This window comes from Triturus cristatus, chromosome 12 (assembly GCF_964204655.1).
Source record: "Triturus cristatus chromosome 12, aTriCri1.1, whole genome shotgun sequence".
NCBI lineage: Eukaryota > Metazoa > Chordata > Amphibia > Caudata > Salamandridae > Triturus > Triturus cristatus.
In genome coordinates, this window is record NC_140595.1 from 529,205,567 (window position 1) to 529,232,276 (window position 26,710).

A 26,710-nucleotide genomic window follows, 5' to 3' on the forward strand; every position below is an offset into this window, starting at 1 on the left:
CTCACCCAGCTATCTTGCCGCCAACAAAACCGACCCCCACTACATATGGGGCCCGGGACAACTGCAACGGCGCCCGACTGTCCCCCGCATAGCCCACACCGCCGGGAAAAGACTACGTGGGAGGGGGCAACAACACCCCTGCACTCACCGGAAAATGTCGACGCCAGGACCCGACAGCAGAAGACCCGACCGCAGAAGACCCGACAGCGGAAAACCCGACAGCGGAAGACCCGACGCCAGACAATGGACTCGCATAACGTGTGTCCAGGCTGGAGCGGCGCGCAGGAAACAGAGGAGGAACTGGGCGAGAGGGCCTCCTAAGTAGGGGGGCAAGCCGCGCCCCCGCCCCCAATGGCCCGCCTCCAGCTCCACACGATAGGGGGTCATAACCCTAGTGGGCGTAGGCCTCGCACGCGAGGCAGCAAGGGGGAAGGCTCCGACGGGCGGCCACTAAAATGCTGCCCTGCTGATGTCCCACTGCTTGGGACGCGGGCAGCGGCATTCTCAACCTTCAGTTTCCGAAAATTGTGGACACAGTTGTTTGCTGTTTCTGAAGCAACAGCTAATTACCCAAGGTGTCCGTATAGCGACAAGACCTTTTGAGTTTGCACATTTAGAGTTCTGCATGTTGGAGGAGGCGAAAAAAAGAGGACTTTTTTAAAAATTAATTTTGATATTAAAGGTTCCTGATAGAAATGATGGTGTGGATACCTTTAGTTAGTAAGGATTGGAGAAAGAACGGAAATGGAATGTACAGGGTAACACAGGATATCCCCACCAACATTCTGGAATCTGTGGCATCATGTTACCAAGGGGATAGTAACCAGGATACCACAAGCGATGTCAGTACATTGCTGTTTAAGTAGTATTGGACACACCTTTACATGCTAGAAATAAGTTTGTCTCAATGTCCTACAAGTTAAACAATAACCCTTTCCACCCTTCGAGTTCTTCTTTGTGCTGCGTCTCCTCCGTTTGCAGAAACTCTCCCCACGGCTCTTCTCATCGTGTCTCTTCTCTCCATGAGTCTTTTCGAGACTCGCTCGCAGGTTTGTTGTGTCCTTCTTCTATATCCCCTCCTTTGCCTGACTTCCGTCTTCCTCTGCCTTCTCTTTCCTGTGTTGTCTCCTGTAGAAGAAATGGAAGTTCCTTTCTAGGTCGTAGCTTAGCAAACAGCGCAGCGTTCCTGCCGTTTTATTCTTACTTATTCAGGGGAAGTCACACACAGGGACAGACACGGGTCCGACACGAACTTCACTCACCCTGCGTGCGTGTGTCATGCGATACGGGATCTCCGCTGTCTCCAGGTAACCTCTTTCCCAGGTTCAGTGTCCTCCTTCGACTGAATGACGGCTACGCGGAAGCCGAATGAATTACTGCTTGGGAATAAATCCTGCAGCGAATCCGGCCTCGTCCACACTTGGGGCGGCTGGTGCGAGCGTACGGGTGCGGGGCCCGCTATAAATCCAGAAAGATTCACGGGGTTTACGATAGATAGAACTCCGGAAAGAACCTCGCACTCCACGGCTTGGAACTTTCAAGAATTAATTACGGCGACATGTCCATGCTATTGCTATATGAAATGACATACGTTATCTCGCTGAGCCCGTCATCAAATCTATTACCATTCTGAATCTTGGCTCATTACATTTGTCATATCGTATAGTATGGACAATTGGGAGAATCTCGCCAATCTTGAAATAGTTGGTATGTGATGGGTGATGTTGAATAGTAAGAACCAGAAACATGCAATAGGTCTCGCATTTATTAGAGTTTGAGCTATTGGCATTGTAAATGACAATGCCTTTTATTTAAATGTTGTTTTTAAAACAGATAAAAGGCTTTGTCATTTACAATGGCAATAGCTTAAAATCTCGCAAATGCGAGACCTATTACATTGCAAATGCGTGCTATAAAAAAAGTGTTAGGAGAGAGCGTGCAGAACAAAGCTATTTGAGAAAATAGTGCTCGAAGGCTGTAATTAAAGCCTACCAGCAACAACACACTTAACAGGGGGTGTTGACATGGGAGGAGACAAGGCTGTACTAAGGAGGGACTACTAAGCCATTTGATCACTGAACAGCCACAGTTTACAGTGGACAATGACATAAGTCAATGAAAAATGTGGGCGGAGAATGGACGGAGCCTCAATGCAACATGCTTTGCAGAGCAGCGTAGTGCACTGCCCAGGCTCAGCTCAACCTAAAAATAGGGGTTCGTGCCTGTGAATTTTTCAGTTTCTATTTTGTTTTGAACACTTGTGTTTTAATTTGTCTTTATTGGGATGTTGGAACTGATAAAACCAGGATTGAACAGCCACTTGGCTAGATGAGAAATATTGTGATGATAATATGACACTGTTGTTAACCCCACGATAGGTGCAAGTATTCAACAAGAATATACAATATGTGCTTTTATTTCAGCCATTTGGCTTGCATTTAACTCAATGTTAGAACTTTCACCCAGGGTGCTTTAATTTATTTCCTTTCTAGGGCACTAGCTATTTACATAGTAACAATGTTTTGAGTGATGTTGTGTTTGTTTTCCCTCTTGTTCCTGATCACCAGAAAATGTTTTGGATAAATGCCTCAACACATGTTTTCAAGATGTGCAATCCTGGCAATTTTATCACCAAAAATGTATTCCATTTATTTGACAAAATTGTTTTACTTTGAATTCAATCTATTTTTACAAATGTGGACAATTGCGATATTTTTTCTCATTCATTCTAAGTTTACATTTCATTTTTTCAAGCCTAAGACGTTGTTACCTCTGTCTTTTATGTCTATGTCATGTCGACCCCTTGTTTGTTTCAATAGGTGATGGGGCACAGTGTGTTCTTGATTGGCTGTGACGAAGCCCAAGTTCGGGTGAAACGCGTCACTGTAATTAATTCTTTTGAGTTCCAAGCACATCACCGCACCGCACATCGCCGCACCCTACAGTTCCCCCGTCGCAGCTGGGGCAAAATCACCGAAGTACAACTGCAGACAAACCTCGCACTCAACCCACCGACCAATCCCTCCAACCCTGACGATGCTGCACGCACCGTCAGATGATGGAAGGACGACTGCGCCAACACCTTAGCCCCGCTGAAAAAACAAACACTCAAAGACACCAGCAAGAGAGCCAACTGGTTCACCCCGGAACTCCAAGCGTCAAAGCGCACCTGCCGGAAGTTGGAGAACATATGGCACATCGAGAAGTCGCTGGGCAGCCGCGCAGCCCACAAAGACGCCATCCGCAATCACCACCACCTCATCAGGACCGCCAAGAGGACCTCCTTCAAAGACCGCTTCGACAACATTGCACACAACAGCAAGGAGCTCTTCAACGTCGTGAAGGAACTCTCCAACCCCAGCGCCAAAGGCATCCCGCCGTCGCAAGCCCTGTGCGACTCCCTCGTCACCTTCTTCCACCGCAAGATCGCCGACATCCACGACAGCTTCAACCCCCGGACGACCCTAACAGGCCCCAACACGCCTGACCCACCACACCCCACCGACCACGACCCCCTGACAACCTGGGCCAACATGAGCATCGAAGAAACAATCAAGACCATGGGCACAATCCACTCCGGCTCACCGTCTGACCCTTTTCCTCACCACATCTTCAACAAAGCCGGCAGCTCCATCGCACCCCACCTGCGCAACATCATCAACCTCTCCTTCCCTGAGAGCTGGGAACACGCCAAGATCAACGCCCTACTGAAGAAACCCAAGGCGGACCCGAGCGAACTCAAAAAAACGTCCGGCCCATCTCCCTGCTTCCGTTCCCAGCTAAGGTCATCGAGAAGATAGTCAACATCCAGCTCACCCGCTACCTCGAAGACAACAGCATCCTGGACCGTTCCCAGTCAGGATTCCGCAGCAACCATAGCACCGAGACCGCTCTCATCGCCGCCACAGACGACATCAGGATCCTACTGGACAACAGTGTGACGGCGGCCCTCATCCTTCTGGACCTCTCCGCCGCCTTCGACACAGTCTGCCACCGCACACTATGCATACGACTCCACGACGCAGGGATCCGAGACAAGGCCCTGGACTGGACCTCCTCCTTCCTCTCCGGCAGAACCCAGAGAGTCCGCCTCCCCCGATCCGAAGCCTCCGAGATCATCTGCGGCGTCCCGCATGGATCCTCCCTCAGCCCAATGCTGTTCAACGTCTACATGGCGCCTCTCCCACGCATTGGTTGACATCACGACCTCAACATAATCCCCTACGCCGACAACACGCAACTGATCCTCTCCCTCACCAAGGACCCCCTCACCGCCAAATCCAACCTCCACCAGGGAATGAAGGCCGTCGCCGACTGGATGGAGGATAGCCGCCTTAAGCTGAACACAGACAAGACGGAGATCCTCATCCTCGGGCCCAACCCCTCAGCATGGGACGACTCCTGGTGGCCCGCATTGCTGGGGACACCCCCCGCACCTACCAACCACGCACGCAACCTGGGAATCATCCTCGACTCGAAACTCACCATGACCAAACAAGTCAACGCTGTCTCCTCCACCTGCTTCAACATCCTCCGTATGATCCGCAAGATCTACAGATGGATCCCGACAGACACAAGGAAAACAGTCACCCAGGGCCTTGTCAGCAGCAGACTCGACTACGGAAATGCCCTCTACGCTGAAGCCCCGACTAAATTCATCAACAGACTGCAAAGAATCCAGAATGCCTCTGCACGCCTGATCCTGGACGTCCCGCGCCGTGACCACATCACCCCCCCACCTGAGGAACCTGCACTGGCTCCCTGTCGACAAAAGAATCTCCTTCAAGCTCCTGATCCACGCACACAAGGCACTCCACAAGACCGGCCCAGCCTATCTCAACAGTCGACTCTCCTTCTATGTACCCAACAGGAAACTCCGCTCCGCAGACCTCTCCCTGGCTACCGTCCCACGCATCCGTAGAACCACAGCCGGAGGCAGATCCTTCTCCCACCGCGCCGGCAAGACCTGGAACACCCTCCCCCCCTACGACAAACCGAAGACCTTCTAACCTTCAGGAGATGACTCAAGACCAGTAGCAACAGCACCCCCCCACACTCCCTACCCTCAGCGCCTTGAAACCCTTGCGGGTAAGTAGTGCGCTTAACAAATTATTTGATTGATTGATTGAAGCTGTGGAGTGTGAGGTTCTTTCTAGAGTTCTAACATAAACCCTGGGAATCTTTATATCTATCTCTAAGGACATTAATCGCATTATAACCCTTTTAAAAACAAATTCGCTATGCTGCACTACAACTGCGCTGCTGTGCAACTTAGCTGAAGAAACCTTAACAAACCAAATAGATCTTGTGTAGACCAGCCCTAGTGACTTTGCCAATGATTGACTTTTTTCTTGCTTTCCCTCTGTGTCCCCTTTAGTCCCTCGTCCCTCTTTAACACCTTATGTTCATTTTTTATTTTGTAGATGGTGTTGAGGGTGATCGGGCCAGGCATTCCGATGCGGCAACAGGTAAGCATGTTGTCTCCTCCCGCTCTTGCCCTATCCTGTCACATTCTGGTGCTTGACTCTTTATTTGTCAGTAAATCGTGTGTCAAAACCCCTTGTAGCTTCCGACAATATTGTTATTAATGATTGTGACATGATATCGTGGTGGCTGGCCTACCAAGGAATGTCCATGGCACAACAGCAGTCTTGTGTAGTAGTTGCAGGCTTGTAACTGTGACACTTGATTGATGGTTATACAAGTTTGTAGTGCTATCTGCATTTGTTTAGTGAATAGTTTTATGCAGTTGTTCCCACTTTAGAAATATTGTATTGCATAATTGTTTGACATTAAAGTAATTGAGTAGGCTCTATTTGTGGAGAACCTACTCATGCTGGTTAGTAGTTCTTACAAGTTGAAATATTGTAATGATGATTGATGTCCGGATTCCAGTTTCTATGAGAAGCCTGGTGATGCTTGCCGTGTGTGCATGCACCCAGGTTCCTGCACGGCATGGACTTTCAAGTCCATGCCGTGCAGGAACCCCATGTAACTGCCGCCTTTGAAAGAAGCACCTCAGTGGGACCGCCACGCTGCCTGCCTGCCAGACCACAAAATTGGTCGTAATCGGGCAGGCGGCAGCAACCTTTGGCAGAGCGGTGGCGTTGCGGTTGGCACCGCCGCACCACCACTCCACAAAAAGTCATAATTAGGCCCTTAGTGTCCTACAGAGTGTGTTAATCTTGCAGGTTTGAGTGCCATTTTGAGGGTCAGGGTGCTCTCAGCCTGTTTGAAATAAAGGGAGCCTCCCATAGCCTCTAATGTAATATGTACCGGTGTGCCTTCTTTCTGTTTTCAAAGTCAGAGGGTACAAGGGCCTGCATGGGAGGCATATGCATTATTCCTTTATAGGTTTTTTGCATAAATAGAACTGCAATGTAATTTGTGGAACAGACATAATTCACCTTTAGTGGTTATGCCCACTGTAACCGAAGCAGTAAATTATCAGAGTACTCTGTGAAGATACTCTTGAGGGACTTGTTCCTTGGGCTCAAGACTCTCCAGGCTGCAGTGACACAGTTATGAATCAAGGCGTAAGAGGCGGCCACCAGGGTGGCGAAGACCCAAGGAGAGGTTAAAACGAACAATATCCTTATAGTTTGGATTCCGAAGTAAGTAGAGGGTTCAGGGGCTGACTTATTCACAGAGCAAGGGATAACGAAAATCCTGAAACCCAGAGGCCTGTCGTCCTTTTTAAGGCAGGCTCATTGATAGCTCCCTTCTGTTTCTTTCTGGGGCTCCCCATGGGCCATTATTTCCTTCCGGCTGAACTTCATGGATGCAATCCTGCAGTAAGCCAGGAAACCCACTGAATTTGAGAACATTTGAGTGTTCTTGTTAACAAACGTAACTGTGGCTGTCCAAAAGTAAAGGAAAAGCTTTCACAATGTGAAGAAGTTGTTGAGGGACAGAGAGATCAAGTACATGATGGTGTCTGTGGGTTGCAGAAGCGAAATACTGGATCTTCTTGACCCCTGCAGACGCTTGGAAACTAGTTGGGGAAGGAATGACTGAGGATGCCTTTTGGGAGGATTGCCTCCCGCAGGTGTGGATGGCAAAGGGTGCCAACACAGTTGAGTGTTAGGAAATGCTTGCCAATCCAGTTTTGCATCATAATCCAGTGATGTAAAGCAGCACAAATGGTGGAGAATGATGAGGGCGAAACGGTTGACTCAAGGAGTTGCCATGCTGCTGACCCGCATCCCTTAGCCTGGCAACTCACCTTGTGTGTAAGGCATGACCGAGATGCCGCATAGAAGCCACAATAATAACCCTAACAGGCATCAAGATATGAATGACAGTGACTGACACATTAGTCAAGCAGAAACTGGCTGTGGCTCGGCCTGATTCCAGGCAAGATAGCTGCAGTTCGCTGAGGTCCCTATTATCGTGCTCAATATCCAGCATCAAGTGACAAAACCACAATATGCATTGGAGAATTCCATGGGTGCATATTTCGAGAGCAAGATGAGGCAAAATGAGCCATAGATGAGAGGCGCTAGCCCTGCAACCTTGTGGCTTTTGAATTGACAAAGTGGCCGGCAAATCTTTATGAGGCTTGATGAGGAACCAGGAGAACTCTGTGCTGAGGGATGGAGGGACTGCTCTGACTCCTCATGAGGCTGTGAAGAACTGATCCTTGGCTGATGGTGTTGAGGCCCCAAGTACAGGGCTGAGACAGTGAGTGCTGAAAGAGCTACTCCCTGGGTGCCTGGATGCATTTCACGACTGAGGGTGATGGCTGTCTGCCAGGCTGGTGAGGCCCTCGGCTGAAGGAGAAGACAGAGTAGTGATCAAAGGGAGTGCAGCCTAGTTGTGGGTGGGTGAATAGCTGTTGTAGCAGAGGTGCGGCTGGTATTCATGACTATCATTGGCCTCAGAGCCCTGACCTTCCCTCCCCATTGGTATGAGGTAATAATTAAGGCCTAACAGACTGGACACTGGGTGAGTGTCCTCCATTTACTGCATAATATTGTACTACAGTTTGATGAAGAGGTAGAGGACTAGCCGACAGGGAGATGAGGGTGAAACCGTAAGGGCCATGTGATCAGCGGGAGAAACAGCAGCCCAGACCAATATTGATTATATAGGGGCACCCCGGCAGTGCTGCTCAGTAAAGAACTTAACTGAATAGACCACAATGTAACTATAAGACCGCTGAAGTAGGCAGCTAAGAGTAACCCCATCTGTCAGGTCTTTCCAGGCGTGCCCCACTCCTACGTCCTTAGAGACAGAATGCATATGTTGGCTTGGAGGACAGAGCAGCAGCGGGCCATTGAAGTGAGAGGGGGGCCCTTGCAGTGACAAAAACAGATGAGCTGACGCTGCCAAGAAAGTGCATTATAATGAGATGGACAATTATGAATTTCTGCAGAAAAAGCCAGAGGAGGCAGCGGATGAAAAGCAGTCCCCCACCCCAAGAATGAGAACAGCTCTTCCCAGGAGGAAGAGCCCATCTTTAAGGTTGTGATAATGGTCGTCAACGGTACCAAGATCACCCTTGATTGTTAAAATTGACACTGTCCATTGAAATTAGCCTTCTGCGCACATGCCTCAGAAAAATTAATGACAGAGTAAAGCTGGTTGGAATCCACACTCTCAACAATGAAACAGGAGGTGTCAACTCTGTGCTCCACAGTAAGTGCTTTGTCACAAAAAAGTGCTATTGCATAAGAAAGACATGAAGATGCAGAAGAATGATCTCGACTGAAAGATTTCTGACTGATTGGGGTGCCCAAAAAAGCAGGGGCCACAAGTGTAGAGTTATTTGTGGACAGCTGAATATTTAATCATTTGAAACCTAAGAGCCCCTCCAAATCTTTGTTGGTGGAATCACCTCCAAGTGCACTTTTGCCCCTGCTGCATCCTGGACTGCCACTGCATAGATGATTTCTCTCAGCTTTAAGCATCGACATGTCATACTACTGGCTGTCTGAAGACAGGGAGATCTAAAGTATCAGAACAAAATGTACCTGGACTTCATGTTGGCTGTGCAGGATCTGAGGTGCTCATTTTATGAGGTCAAAAGGCAAATTGGAGAAAAGGAAATGAAATATATGATGCTGATTACAGCGAAGCTCAAGATAATGGCGAAAGGTAAATAGTGAAACTTTACTTCACTCAAGGACTCCTAGGAGTGGATTGAGGGATGAAGACCATCTATAAGGCAGTCTCCTGGTGGGGTGGAAGGGGGCGGACAGAATATGCATATTGGAAATGTGGTTGCTGCAGTTGGGGAAGAACCACAACTACCAGTGGCCATGTTACCTTTGCTTGAGCAGTGACCTTGAGACACAGGTGAACGTTTAACGGCAGAAATGATCCTGGCTATCAGTGACATAGGAGGAAAGCTGAGCCACAGTGATAAGGGACTACCTGCGCTCTATATTGTTTATGGAGGAAGGACTCAGTCCCTATCTAGGAGGGCTGTTTTCCCCCCATGATTATTGGGGAGGGGGCTTGTGAATGTTGGGGTGAATGCACCACTACCTTTATTTATGGCGGATGGTTAAATTGTTCATCCACACACCTCCCATGTGTCAACCAAAGTCGTCATGTTGTCAAGCAGGGTAATGATGGGAAATACTGAATGAAAATCAAGCACTAGTTGTTCTGTGCACTGCAAGCTGCTAAGAGTTGTTAAGGAAGTAAGAGGTGACAGGCTTCCAGCACATTAGGGTACAGGGAGTTAACGCCTCTGACAGATTACCAAGCATATTGGAAGCATATAACCCAGTGATAAAAGATCAAGAGGTCTCCTTGAATGCACCAAAACAAAAATGGGAATAAATCTAAAAGGCAGAAGTACAAATATTAGAACTTGAGGGGTGTTGCACACAATGTAATGATGACGGGCTACAGCATCCATTTGATATTAAGACAGGAATGTCCGGCACAGAATCACTATGTAGCAACACACAAAAAGTTATAAGAAGAGGGTGAGAAAGCACAAAAACTGTTTGGGAAAGGGGGGCCTCATTAGCAAGGTGGGTCTCGCCCTCCGTGGGGGCACTCAGCTAGGCACCCCGTGCGGGCCTTGTGACTGCGGGGGTGTAACATTGTTGTCAATTCTTTTCCGGAAGTGCATGAGCCGCATGGTATATTCGGGGGAAATGGGGCATCGGCCTACTTCTTCGTTTCGGAGCGAGTCTTCCTCTGCAGCGCCCCTTTGTGTACTGCTCCTGTCCAAGCCGCCACGGAAGGTCCAGCAGGCGCACGCCAATGTAGTATGATAGGTCGTTTGGCTAAAAGGAGGGTCAGACCTGCGAAGTGTGTCTGAACCTTATGTTGCTTCCTACGCCTAAATACGCCTAGCTAACAGACTTCCCAGGAATAGATGTCCAGGCGCCTGTAACCTCCCTCAATGTAGCATGACTAGTGTGCCAGTAATGCTGCAAAGTTGGGCAAGCCCAGAACATGTGTAAATACGCTGGGTGAGGGGCATGACAGTGAAGGGGCAGGTCAATTTTGACTTCGGGAAGTTGTGATGGAGCTGTGCTGGCGTCAGATAGTCCCAGTGTAGAAAGAAAAAAGGTATATTTTCGAAGCGGGCTTTCCGGGAGACTTTCTTTGGAAATACCAGGGCTCGCTCCCATTCTTTGTCATGGAGCTACCTCCCATATTCCACCTCCTATTTTTGGCGAAGTGGGACGTAAGTCAATTCTCGGATGGCCTTATACAGCCAAGTGATGAGGTGATGCCGGGGCCCATAGTTAACACAGGGTGAAGCACTGGGTGGGTCACAGGCTCACCTCCAGATAGGTCCCAGAGGTGCTGGAAAGCGTGTATGAAAGAGGAACTGGCCCGGAGGAATCCACTCTCCTCGGCCAGATAGTCAAAGGGCAGAAGTTGGCCCTCAGAAAAAAGAGACTCCTCCTCAAGGAGCGAGTGATGGTCCAGGTTCGTAATTCCTGGCCATGAGGCAGGCCGACCACTGAAGCAATGGGGTATAGAGCGGAGCTCCCCGGGAAAGGGGATCGATTTGAAGGACACTTGCCCTTGCTTTAATCACTTGTATGGAGTGGATCGAGATGGGCTGGGCTCCCAGCAAAAGCAGGTGAGGAATTGCCGGCAACGGCATGGGCCCAGACTCTGAGCAAGCCTCCCGAGATAATGCCCTGCGGACCAGCGGGACAGCCACAGGAGCTGCGCCGCTAAAAAGTATGCCTCGAATGAGGGGGGCTCCAAGACCTTCCTGGTCTACCAGCAACTGCAGCTTGGCCAGGGCGACTTGACGGTGTCCATTCCCCATATAAGGGAGCAAAGCAATGTGTCCAGTTCTTTGAAGTAGGAATGGGGAGGGATAACCGGATGATTTGCAAAGTAGTATAGGAGTCGAGGCAAGATGACCTTTCCTATAGGAGCTAGGGAGAGAGTCCTCCAAAAGCAGACCTGGGAGCATATGCCTGCTAATGCCCTGCAGTGATTGCACTTGTACAAATCACGGGGTGGATGATACAGATGAACACCCAGGTAGTGAGACACCTGTGCGTGCCAGATGAAGCGACAGTTGCCAAATCCCACCTCCCGCGGGGAGAGGTCGGGGCTGAGAGGATAAACAGCAGACTTCCTCCAGTTGACTTTCAGTCCAGCTGCGGCAGCAAAGTCCAACAGCGTGGCCCAAAGAGGATTGAGATCAGTCGAAAAGTCCCGTATATAGAGGAGCAGGTCATCTGCATACAGGGATACGTTGTGAGTCTCACTTGCTAGTGTGATAACCCGGTCATTACCCTCCCACAGGAGGTGCACAGCTAATGGCTCCTGAGCCGGGGCAAATAGTAGGAGAATAGCAGACATCCCTGACGTGTTCCTCTAGTCCAGGGGTACTCACAAACTTTCTCTTGGGGGCCAAATTTACAGTGTGGTTTGTGGCCGAGGGCCGCACCTTGGGGGCGGGGTCATTGGGGGAGGGGGCGGGGCTAGAGCAACAAAAAAAAATTGTGACCATGAGGTGGAACACAGGTCCCTGCAGCGGACGCCTTCGTCCACTGAGCCACCGGACCCGGCATACACATCTCTCTATCTCCCTCCGTCTCCCTCCCTCCTCCGTCTCCCTCCCTCCTCCGTCTCCCTCCCTCCTCCGTCTCCCTCCCTCCTCCGTCTCCCTCCCTCTCTCCTTCTATCCGTCTCTCTCCCTCTCCGTCCCTCTCTCCCTCTCCGTCCCTCTCTGTCTCTCTCCCTGTCTCCCTCCCTCTCTGTCTCCCTCCCTCCCTCTCTGTCTCCCTCCCTCCCTCTCTGTCTCCCTCCCTCTCTGTCTCCCCCCTCTCTGTCTCCCCCCTCTCTGTCTCCCCCCTCTCTGTCTCCCCCCTCTCTGTCTCCCCCCTCTCTGTCTCCCCCCTCTCTGTCTCCCCCCTCTCTGTCTCCCCCCTCTCTGTCTCCCCCCTCTCTGTCTCCCTCCCTCCCTGTCTCCCCCTCTCTGTCTCCCTCCCTCCCTGTCTCCCTCCCTCTCTCCCCCTCTCTCTCTCTCCGTCTCCCTCCCTCTCCGTCTCCCTCCCTCCCCCCCCTCTCTCCCACCCTCTCCATCTCCCTCCCTCTCCCCGTCTCCCTCCCTCTCCCCGTCTCCCTCCCTCTCAGTCATGGTTACCTTTTTCCTTTTACACTCATTATTCTGAAATTAGTGAGTGCTTTTGCATGAAAAGGTAAGGCCATGACTACAGGGCCCGGAAGGGACCCGTTTCAGTGCCCATTGCTTATATTCTTTCAAAACATAGGCAGTATGGTATAAAAAGACCACATTCGTAAACACACAGTCGCTGTACACATTTTGTTTTCCAATTCACCCATCAAGCAGGTATTTCAGTACCTCCAGGCAAGGTGCACTTTCCCACACAGGGAAAACTATTGTTGTTCAAAGAGAGAGGAGTAAACAAAAGTATCACTTCACTGGCAAACACTGTAAAGTGGCACTAATGTGTTTAGGTGTAAATAAATCAATCTGGACATCTTGCAACCACTCTGTCTTGCTTCAATTAGTTATTTATTTTTCACGTTTGGAATGTTTTATTTCTCTCCACCCGGAGGCTGCACTTGTGTCAGAAAAAGACAACGTTTCCAGCAAAAATGTTATTCTTTTTTGGATCCATTTCACAGGGGAGCAAATAAACGAAAGGAGGAAAGAGAGGGTAATACCCGTTTCTTGAAGTCTCGGTTTTCACTAACTGAGGAGCGAGACAGAATGAGAGGGAAGACTCTGAGGCTTAGATGCCGTCACCGTGGTGCGCGCGCACAGTTTAATTTATGGGTACTTGGGGAGGCTGAAGAGGATTGCTTCCAGGCGCAGCCGTCTCCCTCGCTTAGAGTGAGGGGGCCCCTGGAGTGTGGGGGCCCCCGCACTGCGGGGGCTGCGTTATGCCCCTGGCAGCTGAGGCAGCTTCCCTTCCAGGGCGCACACACAGCCCCACCTGAGTACTTCACAGGTCTTTAAGAGACCATTTGCATGATAACAAGGCTTTGTTGTATTTCACCTCTTAGCGCCCCAGCAGCTCCACGTGTTTACTGACACTGTTAAACAAACACCGGTACGATGTCTGCAAGGTCCGCCAAGAAAGGCTTGCCGGGCTGCTGGCGGCCCGCGGGCCGTACTGTGAGTACCCCTGCTCTAGTCACTGGGAAGGAAGGCGAGATGTAGTAGCCCAAACAGATCTGGGAGGTGAGGTTCAAGTACAATAGCTTTGTGTATGCTAGAAGTTTGGGTCCCACTCCCATGCGGCAGAGCACCATGAATAGATAAGGCCAGGACAGGATGTCAAACGCCTTTTCCAAGTCAAGGACATGGCAGGCAACATGGGAGAAATTACCCCCGCCCGATCCTGGACATGGAAAAGAAGGTAGATGTTTTGGGAGGGACTTCTGGGGGGACGAAGCCTTTCTGGTCTAAGTGCACTAACTCTGGGAGGACTTGGGCATAGCGTAGCTAGTACTTTGCTTAGGATTTTGTAATCTGCCCCTAGTATAGCAATTGGCCTATAGGAAGTTAATTGGGTTGGATCTCGTCTGGTTTTGGGATCAAGACTAAAAGGGACTCGTGAAGAGAGTGTGAAGCTCACCTTCCCCCAGGTCCGGCTTATACATCTCCACCAGCCAAGCCGCCAGTAGAGCCAAAAAGGTGCTGTATTATACTAGAGGCAAGCCGTCCAGACCCGGGCTTTTATTTAGAGCCAGATCTAGGATTGCTTGCTTTACGTCAGCCACTGTGATGTTCGCGTCTAGGGTAGTCCACGAGAGCGAGGGTGGGGGAGGTTCTGGAGCAAGGCAAGGTCAGCTAGGAACTGGTCTATTATTTCCAATTGATCATTCAGCAGAGCCCAGTATACAATAGCATAATAGTCATAGAAGGCTTGTAGAATGCCAGTTTGGGTGCGGACCCTGCCACCTTGGTAAAGGAGCGGAGTCTGAGTCCTGGCGGATAAGCCATGGCAAGAGTGTGCCAAGTCTAGCACCCTCACATTGGACCCTGGTGGCGTGAGCCTTAAAATTATAACGTCTCAGGTCTTCGTGAAGAGCCGTGTAGGTGGTCTTCGCCTCCGCCAGCTGGCCCGCGGACGACAGGGTAGCATCCCCTGCCTTGCTAAGAGTAGCCAAATTGTGCTCAGCCTCCTTGAAGTCTCTCTCAAGCACTCTGTGGACTCCCGCTATTTGTCGGATGCAAGTACCCCATATCACCACTTTAAAGGCATCCCATTCCAGCATCCTGGTGGACGCCATGTTGCTGGTTTCCTGCTCATGATGTTACACCTGATCCACAAGACAATAACGTGGCAGCCTTCAAGAGGGAGTGGGGGGCCTGCGCTTAAGGGTCATTAGGTGTGTGTAGTGGTCAGAGAGAACCCGGCCTAGGTAATCCGTGTCCTGGATCCGAGGGACAACCGTAGGAGAGCATAGAAAGCGGTTTAGGCGCACGTAAAGATTATGCGGGGCAGAATGAAAGGAGTATAGTTCAGCCGTGGGATGCTATGATCTCCAAGCGTCAGCAAGTGACCGTTGAGGTGTCCCTCGAGGAGTGCACACCGACGCTTCGTGTCAATCATACTACGAGTCTCCTGAAAAGAGACCACGGGTCAAATCCATACCATAGCTCCATGCGCAAATGCTGAGTAAGTGGTGGCACAAAAGATACCCCTCCATCGCTTGCGCAGACGGCCCAGCTCTCCGACAGTGAGGTGTGTCTGTTGTAGAAAAGCTATCTGCGCCTGCTGATGCTTGATTTAAGAGTATACTACATAGCACTTACAAGCAGTATGCATGCCTCAATTGTTAAGGGTGAGGAGACGGTTGTCAGCAGAAGGAGTCGTGGCGAGGTGATAGGAGTGAGAGGGAGGTGCGCTGGAGGGCCTTATCCCAGTAGGGATATGCCCGTTCCCGGAATTTGGTGTCATCCACCCACCAAAGTGTTGGGGATGGAAGGAAGAGAGGGGTAAGAAGGATGGGTAGTAACTAGGGAGGGAAGTATTCCCAATACCGGGGATCTAATGCAACGGACGGTACGTCCAAACAGAACATGATGTGGATGCCCTATGTATCATGGGATACCTAAGTGGGAAGGGTATGCCCAGATGTGGGTCCCGTGCTCACTACACCACTGGATTCAAGCTAGCCTGGCTGATGCCCTGAAACCGGTCCCAGGATGCTTGTTTCCGTTCCAGGGAGTACCTGGCTTGGCAGTTCAGGCTGGACTGTTCCCACAAGGAACAGGGTCAAGACTGAATTGCATATGGCTAGGTCCAAACGGGGGTGGTGTGGTGAGCAAAAGAATGATGGATTTAACCCAGATCCTTGTGACTGGGGGTGAATGTTTGCATTGTACAGCATTCCGTCCATCAACTGTTTCTTTTGCATATGTCGCCCTAAGTGGGAAGAGTATGCCCAGACGTGGGTCGCGTGCTCACTACACCACTGGAGTCAAGCTAGCCTGGCTAATGAAGGGTGATGTCCTGAAACTGGTCCTAGGATGCTTGTTTCCGGTCCAGGGAGGACCTGGCTTGGCAGTTCGGGCTGGACTGTTCCCACAAGGAACAGGGTCAAAACTGATTTTCATATGGCCAGGTCCAAACTGGGGTGGCATGGTGAGCAAAAGAAAGATGGATTTAACCCAGATCTATTGACTAGGGGTGAATGTTTTGATTTATTCTGCCTTTTGCCCTCTCGACTCTGAGGCACCAACAAGGTAGTGGCGTGTTGTAGTATGCTCCTCTCTGGTCCGTGATGCATTCCCCCAGACCAAGTAGTATGTACACACCCCTCACTAGATTCCAGACTAGACGAGATCTCACTCTCATTACGAGTCGAAGCAGACATCCAAAGCCTACTTGGCCTTATCCTACAGTCACTCAAGGTCAGATGGCATTATAGGGATTTGGTTACGAACTGTCGTAGCAACTATTCCCCAAACCCCCCCTCTGTGCAATCACCTTCTCCGAAGCACTTGCACCTGAGATGGAGAACTTTACCCTACCCCAATAAGCCTACTCGATCATTCCGATTGAGGGATCCTCTACCGGCCAATGATATCCATTCTGTCCTCTGCTCCTATGCTCTTCCGCAACACAATTGCAATACATCACGCCCTGATAACACCAAATAGTCATACCCTAATCCAATCCATTCCCCCTAATCCACACAGAGTTCCAAGACCCAACCATACAGGAACAAATAAACACAATCTTATGTAAGTCACCCTCACACAGGACCCCCTAGATGCTGCCAAGCCCCATTTCAAATGTATACTTCTAAATTGTAGATCGGCTTCAAGACATGCGGCAGACATAGCTGATCTCATACTCGTTTATTAACCCAACCTTCTAATCCTGACAAACCTGGTTAAATGAATCGTCCACACCCATCCTCGATATTTTGGTCCCTCCAAACCATGATATTACTAGATTAGACAGAGCTGATAGACCTGGGGGTGGCATTGCCTGCATCCATCGGAATAGCCTTACTGTGAAATTATCTCACTCACCGGTATTATCCTCGTGTGAATACCTTTGTATTGATGTCGCATGTAACAACAGACCAGTTTGCACCTTGCACATGTTCTACCAATCTCCAGGTGACAACTTCACTTTCCTCGAACAATTTATGGATATTGTGACTACAAACACAGGACAACAAGGCACCCAACTCTTCCTCGGAGACCTCAACCTACATTAGAACAACCTAAATGACTCTGCTGTAGACAGCCTCAAAGCATTCCTTACGGGCCTCAACCTTAATCAAATCTGCAACAGCCCCACACATAAAGGTTCAATCTTAGATCTTGTCTTTGCCGACACTGATTCCATTCAACTTGACTCGATCCTACCTTGTAATTGTTCGGACCACCACTTCAGGGCTCGAAAAATGTACTCGCCCGCTCGCAAATGCGAGTCAATTTCTTCCAGGGCGAGACAGTTTTCAGGCCTACTTGACCGGCCTGGCGAGTTAGCTTTGTCGCTGTGCTATAGTGCAGTGCCGGTTGAAGGATCTAGAGGGCAGCTGGGTGAAATATTCAGGAACTGCCGTGACAAAATGCGGGAAAAGCAAAGGTGTTGATTGGCTGATTGCCGCTCGGTCTGCTGAGGCCTAGTTGCAATCAACCAATCAGATCGTAGCTAATCTCCTAATCTCCACACAGTAAAGTATACACGCTTCTCATCGGCTGATTACAATGAGCCGCAGCAGGATATACTGACGGAGAAGCATGTAAACTGCCTTTGCCAACCCCTGTGCCCAATTCACTTGACCAGAGGCAGGCCATTAACGACACTGGTGCCCTAGAGAAGCACCTTGGGTGTTTAACCATGTTTCTGGGAGCCCTGCGAGTGGAGCTCTGCCCGTGATGTAAGACTGCGCCTGCCGAGGACAGCTCGATATCTCTGCGGGGGACCCTACGGTAGGTGCGCTTGGATGGGAACACCGCCGCGGGTCAGGGGTTCTTGCTCTGATTGTTGGGGAGAGTGGCTTTGAAGGGGATTGACACACAGCGGGGGCTATTGTACGCTTGTTATTGTTTCAGACTTCAAGTCTTCTATCCTGTAAAAGCACAAACCTACCGGCAACGTAAATAAACCTAGTTGACTAGAAATTAGGTATTAGACCTAATTAGAATTAACGTGTGCGATCACATTGGCACTGCGAACTGCCTGTGATCAGAAGGTTGATAGTGCTCAGAGAACCACAGCTAGATGAGGCACATGAAAAAGGTTTGAGATTTCAAAACTGCAAAGCATTCATGGATTCTAATAGAGGGAGGCCAGAGGGCACTCACTGCACGTGCCTCATCCAATGGTAGCTCGCGAGGTGACAGCAAGCTGCCTGCGGTGCCCATCAAGGCGCCAGATGGAAGCGCATGCAATTTTGTATTTTCTCACAGCTTAGATGTTGGATTACCCAGCTTTACAAGGCGGGTGCAGTCGGGGGTGCACCGGCGGGATGCAGAGGGTAAACAGCGCCCCACGATTCCCTTTATTTTAATTACAAAAATATTTAGCTGCATAATACGATCTATAGTAAGGAAGGAGTGAATGGGTGGGTTGGCAAAGATAAAATAGGTAAAAATATAAGGATGCTGGAGAAAAGTAGACAAGAACGAAAATATATGTCCACTGCAAATTGTACAACCAATCACGTTAAACGCCTATCTTTTTATTTCCCTGGGTGATTTTTAATTAATTGTATATGAAGCACGGCCGTTCACAAGGAGGATCTGGCTGGCGCCGACTTCATTAAGTTGAAAGGCCAGGCCGTGGAGCCCACCAGGAAGTGAAACAGATGTATGAGCAGGTTGTAATCACAATCTATGGTGTGAAATCGCACTGAAAGGCTTCACCGTCGCTTGACAGACAGGTCCCCACGTCAACGACCTGGAAAGGATTGATGGAAAATGACGATATCATGTCATGTTCAAGCAGGGCAGTTTTATATATGTGGCCCTAGTTGTGCTTACACAGCATGCCTGGTCTGATAGCTGGGACATAAAATACAAATGCAAGAGCCCGTAAAAACGTTCCAGTCATACAGTTACTTCTGTCCCAAGCCATGGTGCGATCTGCCCTTTCCTAGGCTGTGCTCTAGTATGTTTAAGGTACAGCGGTGTACCCGAGTACTGGGAAGTGTGTTTATCCGGGGCCGTACTCTAATATGTTTAAGGTACAGCGGTGTACCCGAGTACTGCTAAGAGTTTTTGTTTTGCAGATTTATATAGCGCTTACTCGACCTGAAGGTATTGGAGTGTTTTACATGAGCACCAGTTACTTTACACAAGGCGACACTCTTTTTTGTTAGGCACGTGGAGATTAAATGATTTGCTAGGAATCACAGGATGCTGAGCCACCGGAGCTGTACTTTAGTATGTTTAAGGTACAGCGGTGAACCTGAGTTCTGCTAAGAGTATTCATCCAGGGGCCATGCTCTGGTATGTGTAATGTACAGTAGTGTACCCGAGTACTGCTAAGAGTGTTTATCTGAGGCTGCACTCTAGTATGTTTAAGGTTCAGTGGTGTACCAGAGTACTGACGAGTGTTTATCCAAGGCCATGCTCGTAACTTTCAAAACATTGCAGTGAGAATGGTAATGAGGCTAAAAAATTTGATCATGTCTTACTGGTCACTGATCAACTACGCTGCAAATGTTTTGAAGAAAATTTGTATGCAACCAATTTGTGGGTCGAGTACATTGATGTTAGGTCGAGTAGAAAATTCTAGTCACTAGACCTGCAGGTCAGGTACGATTTTTAAGATTTGTCGAGCCCTGCATTTCATTATATTCCTCATTAATGAAGCTGTGAGTCTAAACTCAGCCGAACCTACGATACCCAAAAATGGAAAATGAGCCTAAAAAATGATAACATCATTCTACTAACATTACGTAGTGGCAACCCCTTGCCTCCCCCTGATGACTCATCAGATGTACAAGGTCTTACAAACCATTACTTCAGTTCCATGACTACGGTACTAGATTCAGTTGCACCGCTATAACTAAAAAGACTTTCTACCAAAGACTCCAAACCATGGTATGATAGCAGCCTCAATTTGGATGGACGTACCTTAAGTCTAACTGAACGTTGATGGAGATCCTCCCCGTCCCTTCACCACCTTAAGCTTCTAAGAGCTACCAGGAATTCCTACAGCAAAAATATCAGATGGTCTAAGCCAAACTTTTTTAGGAACCAGTTAGACCAAGCTAAAAACCGACCAAAAAAACTAATTGAATTAGTTAAAGCACAATGAAATGGCCTACAAACTCCCCTCCCCCCCCTTACAAAAAAAGCTGGACCAAGCTCATTACCTAGTTGTGAGGAATTTGCCTCCTTCTTCAGTGAGAAGACAAACACGAAGATTCAGTGGGAAGACCGAAAACACGAAGCCTTACTTCTTTAAAGCATCATTCTTTCAATCCCAATGACACCTTTTTCCCCTTTCTAGCAACCTTTACCATTTTCCCATCAAGACTCACTCTCAAAAACAGAACTTTCAATGAAGGCGCAATCTTAAAAATTCTCACAACATTGAATCCCTCTAACCAATTTGTTGAGCCTCTACCCTCTAACTTCTTAAATGAGATCAAATCTTTGATACTGCCTTTATGGACCAAGACTATCAATGCCTCTCTGTTTCAAGACATTATACCAGAAAACCTTAAATCAGGGCAGGTGCTCCCCAGCCTAAAAAAAAAGTCTGCAGACCACACAGACTTAAACAATTACCGTCTGATCTCTAACATTCCAACTCTGGCTAAACTCCTGGAAAAATGCGTACACATCCATCTTTGCAACCACATCGAACAATTAGACCTGCTAGACCAGTGCCAATCCGGTTTCAGCGCAGGGCAAAGTACTGAATCGGCTCTGATGCACATAGTGAATGATGCGCTAAAAATCCTAGACCAAAATGAAGCTTGCCTTTTAATCCTGCTTGACTTACCTTCGGAATTCGACACCATTAAACACGACAATCATCTAGACCTCCTGAGACCTAGAATGGGCCTATCAGGATCCATCCTAAATTGGTTCACCTCTTTTCTCCTAAACAGATACCAAAGATTCAAGGTCAATCAATCTCTATCGAAGTCCATACCAGTCACGTTAGGAGTCCCGCAGGGCTCCTCCCTTTCACCCACTCTTTTTAACCTATTCATGGAACCTCTTACGGAAATTCTTAGTTACTCCATCATTCACTATCACATGTATGCAGGCAATACACAACTATACATAAAGGTCTCTTCTCCGTAGGACATCAGATCTCTTAACTCTACAAAAAATGCAACTTTGGCTTGCTGAAAACCACCACCTTAAACTAAACACCCTCAAGACTGAATTCCTCCTAATCGCTCCTCCTAATCAGAAATCCATTATAGAGGAATGGCTTAAACAACTTGCAGTGCTCAACTGCCAGCTTCAAGTTATTAACTCAGCGAGATCTCTTGGAGTAACACTCAACAGGAATCTAAACATATCAGTGCTGCAACAAAAGCAGCAAACATAGAGATGAGCATTCTGAGAACTAAAAACCCTTCCTTCCCTCTAATGACCTCAAATTGGCAGTACAAGCTCTAGTAATCCCCAGACTAGATTATGGGAGTGCAACTCTTTGCAGACTTCCCAGGTCTACAACGGTCCCTCCAAGAGCCACCTTAATTCGTCTGCCAGGCTCATCATGGGTTCTTAAAGAAACTGCCACATTTCCCCTGACGTTTGAGCTCTCAATTGACTCCCATTTGAAGACAGAATTCAACTAAAAATAGCTTGCATGATTCACAAAGCCCTTCACTACAAGACCCCGAGATATCTGGCCCAGAAATTGGTGCTTTTGGATGGTGACCGATCCTTCAGGAGCTCCAACACTCTTCTGAAACCACAAAGATTTTCCAAAAAGAAGATCTACAACTGACCCTTCTCTGGAATCGCCCCAAGGATCTGGAACTCATTGCCTCCAGAAACCAGACTGAATCCCTCTACTGCTTCTTTCAAGAAAGAAATAAAATATCTACTCATTAGCAAACTTACATGAACAACGACCGAACCCGCATAACTGGTGTTGGCCATCATTGTTTTTGATGTTTTTGTATTTTCTGTCTTTATGCTTACACTTTTGTAACTATATCAAGAGACAAAAACTGTATACATCGTACTTTGCCCTATGTTTCCCCATGTAAAGCGCTCTGATACCCGCAAGGGTCATGTTTGTGCTATACAAAACCTTCAAAATAAATAAATAAATCTGTGAAAGGACGGGCTGTAACACCTCATGCCTGACACATGTGCATTAAAGCCCAGAAGAGCCCTCTTCTGGTACGAGGTGATATTCCAGCTTTTATATGTAAACAAATGATCGGTGAGATAATTTCTTTCATGTGAAAAATGTAATATTGTAGCAATAAGATGCAGAGCGAGGTGTGATGGTTTGGGAAGTCGCCTCCCCTGCAAGTAAGTGATCTATGCGGGTGTATGTTTTGTGTGAGGCAGAGTAGCAGGCGAAGCCTGAACGTAGGAGGTGCACCTTCCTCAGGACATCCGTCAGACCACCCTCTTAAAGCCACATTGTCCCTATTTAGGTCTCGTCTGATCCAGCGCATGCGCTGCTCTGCGAGACATTTAGTAAGTGCGTTTTAAAAGTGCTACCACATGCTTTTGCTGGCCTCAAGCTTGCGGTTACGCATGCGTGCACGCGCGCAGCCGCCATCTGGCTCTCTGTCATGGCTCATTAAGCCTTACAACCCGGTGGTTCAGGCGCGCACGCTCACCACTCGCATGCTCACCTCCTGCTCCCCCTCCTCTAGCCGTCGCCATTCCAGGCGCGGGCGCGCAGTGTGGCGAGCTTTAAAGAGCCCCCGCTTCTATTGCTAGCATGTGCCTTCATATGTAGATATATTTATCCACATTGGTAGCAATACTTCTTTTCTTTGAAGAGACAGTCCTTTTCTTTCATCTGGTTTTTGTGTTCCCGCGATCTGAGTTTTCGAGATCTCATGGCTCATTAAACTTTCAGCGCGCCACTCGATTACTTTCACTTTCGCGGCCGCGTCAGATTCACGGCCGCGCAGCTCTCTCACTGTCTGTGTTATCGAGGATTTACCCAAGGAGCACTGTTGTTTAAAGTAGCGCAGAGCGCCAATTTTATTCATTTTTATTAAATCCTGTGCCACGGCCTGGCTCCTGTTTGCCCCATGGCTGCACCCACAAGGGCTGCAGTCACCGCTTCCTCCTCCTGTGCTGGCCGCGACATTAAACCTGCAGCACTGCCCGCTCCCATTGGCCAAGCACCGTGCCTCCACAAGGCTGCTGCCAGCACGGCCGCTGCTTTAGCTCGGCTTGTTAGTATTGGCAATACTAACTGGTGTAGCGCGCAAATAGCTGGCCAGGAACAGAGAGCTGTTGTAGGAGGTGGTCGGCAGTTCCCGCCTGCATAGACGGTGTGGGCGATGGTGGGTGAGATGTCCTTCAGAGGGCCGAGTTGCCATCTCCATTCTGAGGAGCAGCAGAGAGGTGGCGAACTACTCAAAAGTCAGAAATTTGTTATTCCAGAAGCTGGGTGCATAGTTTGAGAAGGCCTGCCTTCTGGTGGTCTCCTATTTGCGCTACGCTACTTTTTCATGTACTATTCATTGTTTGTATTGTGATTACTTTTAAATTGTTGCGAGGTGTTGTTAATCTAGGGCTTTTGCATTTATGATAGGTGACACTTTGATACTAATGAACATATAGACACTGAATCAGTTTTGTTGGGATTCAAACCTGCATGCAGCACGGAGATCATAACAGCGCGTGCCTAACCCACTGAGCTATGTTACAGGAGTGCAGAGTCCCCATTTAAGGCGTTAATTACTAGGACTGGTTTCGCTTATTTTGTCTTTACAAATTTGCGCGGAATATCGAGCAAGCTCATATACCCAGTTCAGGATTATGGCAGTTCTTTGCTCTACATTCTGTCTGCTTCCCCATTTCAGCTGTGAAAAACACCACTAAACACTGAACCTACTCCCTCTGTATACATATACTGTAATAACAAGGACTACTGTACTTGTTTCAAATGCCTCCGAGTTTTCAATGGAGCGCTTCGGAGTCAAATTGCGTAGAGGAAATGGAGTGCCCCGATCAGGCCCCTGTGCGATTTCCTTGGCGTTCCAGTGACTTTTTAGTGCGACACATGAAAGACACAGCCCGTAGCAACACATCGGCCAGCCAGCTATTGTTGCTTTAAGAAACTGTTTCAGTCACTTGATTTTGTCTTCATGTCAGTTTGCCGATGGCGGTTTCACCCGTTTGTTCTCAGCCAGTAAGCATGGATTGCTGATATTACTGCTTTATCAAAGAAACAACATTTCCCAACAATGATGTAGTCTTCTCAGGGGAAAGCGTGCGGTCCTGTTAGTTGGGCGATGTGGTCATACCTCTTAGGAACCTTCATTGATCGGAAGCAGTGTGTAGAACCATACCACTAAAAACATTCACATTAACAAGCATTGGCATAGCCAATAGGTCTCCCCTTTGGGACCTAATAAGTGTTTAGTTATAAAGTGTTTAGTTATCCAGCAACAACATCAAGTGTTGCATGAGTAAACACTTATAAGGACCCAAAGGCGAGACCTATTGGCTATGCCAATGCTTGTTTAGTAAAGGCCTTGGACTAGCTGAATCTCTGGCGGGACCTATCCTTTTTTCTACCCATTATGAGATTGAAATCTCCCTCAGTCGGAACTGTGATGTCGGGTGTCTGTTGGATGTCTACAATCGCCTGTTTTAGGAATGTCTCCTGCCCTTCATTGGGTGCTTAGATAATCACCAGGTTGAATTGGTCGGAACGCAATCTCCCTCAGGAGCGTAGTACCCTGCCCACCTGCTCTGTCTCTTTCTCCCCAGCCTCTCTGTGGAATTTTTGGGAGATCAGCGCCCCCCCCACCCCCATTTTTGGTTGGTCTGGATGATTACTTTTCTGTTATACGGGTGTAGCCCCTGTTTCTGCTGCTGTTCGAAATGATCAGACTAGAGCAGAATAGGTGCTTTACTCGGGGGCCTGCAGTGAGTGCGTGGATTAGATTCTAGAATCTCCGTCTATGCAGAAGACATTCTGTTTTACCTTGCAGATCCTAACAACTCTATTAGTAGAGTTCTTTCGCTAGATTGAATATATGACACCTGTGGATGCCCTATAAAGTGGTAGAAGCCAACACTGTTCTTTCTCACAAGTTGGTCAGTGAGGCCGGGATCTGCCTCCCCGCTCAGGATCTCTCAGGTGCCTTTTAAGTATTTTGGCATGAACATTATTAGAGATGTTATAAGCAATACATCGACAACCCAGAGGGACTGCTGAACCGATTTAGTGGATGACTCCCCCTGTTACTGCTCGGAATGGCGGTAGTACACAAAAAATGTCTCTCTGCAGATTCCTTTACATACTACCGAGTGTTCTTTGCCGGCTTCCGCAGTCTGACTTTATGCAGATAGACAAAACACTGTGGACCCTACTACAGAAAGGAAAGACCCCACACATCTCCCATGCCAAACTGTGTCAAAGGAGTTAGGATAGTAGAATCACCCTACTAGACATGCCATATACTTCTGGGCTCCCAATTAATGGTGCTCAGTGGCTGGGTATTCTCTGCCCAGGAAGACGTGACCTTTCAATTTGACCAACGAGAGATAGGAAGTGTAGGATAACGGTGGGGATCTGTGAATGGGCCCCAGGTGACCAGCTGGAACTTACTCTTGTGGCTCACTTGGCATCGAACGCAACAGCTAAATTAATAGGGTGGCACAATACAGTCGCAGAATGAACCCCAACTCGGATAGCCATGTTTTCAGGGAGAGTGAGATACCTACAGGGATTCTGGTGATGGGACACTATCTGTATCTCCAAACTGGGTGATATCTGGGACTGCTCAGAAATTAAATATATGAGGAGGAAGAGGGGAAATACACCATGGAAAGACCACAAGCCTTCAAGTCTGTATGATTGAAGCAGGCTCTGGATAAATACAAAGCGCCAGTGACGTATGTGCAAGAGTACCCTCCATACCCTTGAGGGTAGTGTGTTGATGGAGCCTCCTGCCCCCCGCATACAAAGGGCATATCACAGATATACAAAACACTAACAACAGACGCGACGGTCTGGGCAAGTTTAGGTCGAAGTGGGAGAGGTATTTGAGAGCAATGGAGTGAGTGAGAGGAGGCACACTGAGTGCGTAGAGCAGCAATAGAAGGCGGGTTCCAGCTGATTCATCCTAAAATACTCCGCCAAATGTAGTGCAAGCATACCCTTCTGAATTCCCATGGCCTCACGCATTCTGTTTTGTGCCTTGGGAGCGATGGAGGGACCAGGGATGAGACACAAGCCCTTGCAACCTCTGATGCGAAGGGGAACCCCCAACCGTTCATGGTGCACCCTTTCAGTCCATGGCCAGTGAATATCTATGGGATGTGGAGGACTCTGGCCCCTTATCGCATTCTGCAAAGGGCCCCCATCATTTTACATTATGCCATTGGAGGGACAGGGAATTTTAACCACACATGGTAGAATTGCCCACTGATGGGGGAGTTTTAGCGACAGATCAGGGACTTCCTATCGAAGGTACTAGATATTATAATAGAGGTGAAGGCCAGAATCATCCTGCTGGGCATATAGGGAAATCGGACACCACCAAAGTAGAGTACGCTGCTGTGTGACACTGGCCAAGCTGTCGCTAGATGGGACACAGCTAAATTGTGTGGCAGTGCACTGGTATCTAAAGTCCATGG

At 48.6% G+C, this 26,710-nt stretch overlaps 1 protein-coding gene across 1 annotated transcript in view; it reads left to right on the plus strand.

The window, feature by feature from the left end:
- The first annotated feature begins 1,118 nt into the window (after positions 1-1,118).
- The window catches only part of BBS2 (Bardet-Biedl syndrome 2), a 263,238-nt gene continuing 237,646 nt past the window's right edge, over positions 1,119-26,710 (plus strand). Inside the window, exons 1-2 of the mRNA XM_085638719.1 lie at positions 1,119-1,307; positions 5,424-5,468. The gene's annotated coding sequence lies outside the window, so the exon portion shown is untranslated. The remainder of the gene's footprint in view (positions 1,308-5,423; positions 5,469-26,710) is intronic.